This window comes from Rhagoletis pomonella, unplaced genomic scaffold, assembly GCF_013731165.1.
Source record: "Rhagoletis pomonella isolate Grant_MI unplaced genomic scaffold, Rhpom_1.0 Rhpom_scaffold_00002, whole genome shotgun sequence".
Lineage (NCBI taxonomy): Eukaryota > Metazoa > Arthropoda > Insecta > Diptera > Tephritidae > Rhagoletis > Rhagoletis pomonella.
The window spans coordinates 46,836,633-46,840,396 of record NW_023458556.1 but is presented as its reverse complement, the minus strand read 5'-3'; the positions used below and the strand labels follow the sequence as shown (position 1 = coordinate 46,840,396).

Here is a 3,764-nt window from a genome sequence, read left to right as displayed (position 1 = left end):
CAAATTCAGCTATTAAGTAGTGCTAACGAAGGTGACTTTAGAAGCGAGCCTCCTTTCGAGGCTTTTTCCCAATATTTGATATATAGCTAATACCTGGTTTGTGCCGGAATATCCTGTTATAAAAGGTACACTGATAGGCGCATTCAGTTTATTTGACGGAGACTTAAACTTTTCACGTCTCGCTAACATTTTATAGCCTTCTGTTGTGGATTGGGAAGAGCATACGCAAGGCATTCATCCGACCATATTCTACATAACTGTTGACGCCTTCACCTTATAAACTCCTCGATATCGTATTCGAATATCTTAGCTGGCAGGCTGTCAGCTCTTGCAGCTTTGTTGTTTTTCAGCTGCAAAATTGCAACGCATACCTCGTAACAGTTGGGTATTAGGACTTCGAAGCTGCCGTCTTTCATTGGTGCTCGGGTTCACCTCTCTACTGGATTCAACAGTGTGAAAAAGTATTTTCTGCATAATTTTCACGCGCTTTAGATATTGGTTAAAATGCCACCGTGTCTGTTCTTATAGGAATTTGCCCTGATAGAATTTTCGTGAATCTTTTCTGTCCGCCAACATCTCAAGCTCTTCGCACTCGCGTATTTCGGCCATACTCTTTTTATTACGGAAAATACATACGTTTCATTTCGTTCTTCAGCTCCCTACAGCGATCCCACAAAGCTGGCGTTGCTTCCGATTGCATTTTGGCGCTTTTTTCTCTGCAGCGGCCTGTCATCCTACAAAAACTTCAAAATAGAAAAAAAGGTTTTGGGGTCGCTATTAGGGTTTGAATTATTATTTTTTTAATGCCAAAACCTCGACAAAACTTGACTTTGACCAGCTCTGAATAACCAAATTTATTAATTTATATGAATAAATAAGTTTCAATCAAATGTCAAATTTATCAGATTTCAAGTTTTCAAGATTTCAAAATTTTGTCGAATTTTTGTGATTTCTAAAAAGAATTTTTTTTTAAATCCTGGTAGCGACTCCTAAAAATTAGTTTAAAATTTTGAAATTTTCGTGGATGTCTTTATTTTGTACGTGCCCCATACAAATTAAGGCTTTGACAGCTGTAATGTAGGTTGAAAATTGAATCCGGTGCTCAGATGCCATCGAGACACTCACACATTGTGCCAGAGATATATGTATGTACTTTTATCCGACTAGCTCTACTCTATTTCGTACATTTTGCACTTTCCCAGCCACGAATGGTAGCGCTGAAAGGTTGTTTTTGTTGTTGTAGCAGCATACAAGTTCCCCAAAGGGTTTTTGGGGAGTGTTGCTGGAGTGACAGTCCTTGGCCAGATATAAATCTGGGTCGTTCCGGTTTCGTAGACCCGACTGTCGTGGGAACGAGCGCTGAAAGGCCTTCCTCTTCTTTTAGTCGAATCAAACCGTGGCTCAGCACAACAATTCTAGAAAGTTACTTGCTCCAAGACAAACGCCCGCTTGCAGCCGCTGCAGATTCCAGTGGACCCTGAAACAGAACATGTCGAGGTTGGCTGCATTAAAGTAAGGGAGTTTTCTGCTGTCAGCCAAGGCACGGATTGGCTATCGCATGCCGGTCTGGGTTGTTCATGTACTTAGTCAGAGTGTTCGAACGGGGGCGCAAGTCGTGTTTGCGTATAGTCATGCAGAACGCCCATACCCCATTTGCACAATATGAAAATTCTTCATGCTTAACTCATGTCATATAAAAATATACTCTGCCATGTTTTCTGTTTGGCCAGGCTTCTATACTCGGAATGCGTCCGAAAGTTCAGCGCCATTGGGTTAGGCGCATTTTGGCGCTCGGCCGCGATCTCATGTTTAGAGAGGGCTCTGCTTTTGGATCGCGAGGTAAAATAAGTAGGTGCGCTGGATTTCGGTAGTAATTACATCAGAAGGTATTATACCAGCAATCACATAGCCAGCATCATACCAAACTGTGCGGAAAGCATTAAATATACATACGTAGGGCACTAAGCCGGAAAATCCAGTTTCTGGCTAGCACCCCCTACGTTTGCCATTAATCTAGCTAACGCACTATGAACTGTATCCGCTTTTTTTACTAACCGTTTCACTGTCTCAAATGCCTACATACCCAATTATATTCAAAGTCGTCCTTTCTTAGTTCTTCCTACTTGTTATAAGTACACCTTCTGTTTTCTGAATAGTTAGCTGCAAACCTTTATCCTTAGGCCATTCATTGTTGATGTTACAGCAGCATACAAACTCTTTGGGGAGCGATGTTGGAGTGACAGTCCCAGGGCAGATATAAATCTGGGTCAGGGTAGATCAGACTGTTGTTGGAACGCTTCAGCCATTCGTCGACCAAATTAGCATGGCCAATTATTTGAGCACCATTTGGAAGAGACAGACCTAAAACTCCATTGTAGGCAATGATGCACAGAAACAGGCCGAGGACGGAACATTGAGAAGTATCTCTGGTAACGATTCTCTGAATATTCTTTCATACCTGTAGCAGTACTATAAGCATATGCACTAATAACTTATACATAATCATACACAGGGGTCTATAAGACCTGACTCCCCCGGTGGTATGCCAATCTTTGGGAATAGGACAAGCGTGTGCCTTTTCCATTTACTCAGGAATATACATTCTAGAGGGCATCAACTAAATACTTTTGAAAATGCTGATGGGATGCATCCTCTGCCGCTTTAATGGCAATATTTCGGATATCACGGGGACCTGCAGCCTTGTTGTTTCATAAACGTTTGGTCGCACTTTCAATTTCTGTTTGCTTTGCTTTACAGAAGAAAACCGGGCATTTGCCGCAGCGTCTGTTGACGCTGGCATTGCCTGGGGATACGCCAGTTTTTTAAGCTATGTAAGTCGTATTGCGTATGCTGCCTGTCTCTCATCCAGCCATTCAACTAACTAATTTAGCTAGATACACTCTCTAATTTATTCCACACAATTAAATTTTTGGAAGAATTTGTGAATTATGTATTTTATTTTTTAATCCCTAGAAAATTTTCAAACAAATAAATCGCTTAGTACGAGCAAAAAAAATTTTGTGAGAAATTGTAAGAAAGAAAAGCGCACAACGAAACCCACAAATCAGAGCGAATTGAATTGCAGTTGCACAAAATATGTAGCGCTGCATACCAAGCGAAGATTACAACAGAAAAACCAAATAACAGCATTACGAAAATATGCCAGAGATAAGCCCATTCATGTGTACATAGATATGTATTTAAAATTACTGGAATCCCTTAAAGCAATCAGCCAGCCAACGAACCAACGAACCAACGAACCAACAAACCGACAAACCAACCGGACACACATAGCCAGCCGTGCAAGCCAACATAGTAAACACTTTTGTGCAATTAACTCATTTCGCTTTTAAGTTGCAATTTAACGTGAAATAATTGAATTTTCCTTTTTGGTTTCCTGCAGTGAACTTTAAAATCTGTCGGCCATTATTCGTTTGTAATGTTAATGTCTGTTTGCTTGCATATGTGTGTGTGTGTTTGTATGCATATATACATATGTGTGGGCGGGTGACTGCCGAATGTGCATGTATGGAGAATTTGTTAGTGTTAAACGAAAAAGAGTGGCTGAGCAAGCGCACATGTAGTGAAGGACATGCAGCTATGCAGGATATATGTATGGGTTCACTGTATGTGATGGCAAGTGGATTTTGTAAGTGCAACTGTGTTCTTGTGTCCATGCTTTTGCTATGCTGCCAATGCATTTCCATGTGTGTGTGTGTGTGTGTTTAAATTTGCAACATATGGACATAAAACTAAAGCTGCTG

At 40.9% G+C, this 3,764-nt stretch overlaps 1 protein-coding gene across 1 annotated transcript in view; it reads left to right on the top strand.

Moving 5' to 3' along the window:
- Positions 1–3,764, top strand: part of LOC118733716 (E3 ubiquitin-protein ligase ZNRF1) — a gene marked incomplete at its 5' end in the record, with an annotated part of 61,547 nt that overhangs the window by 54,242 nt on the left and 3,541 nt on the right.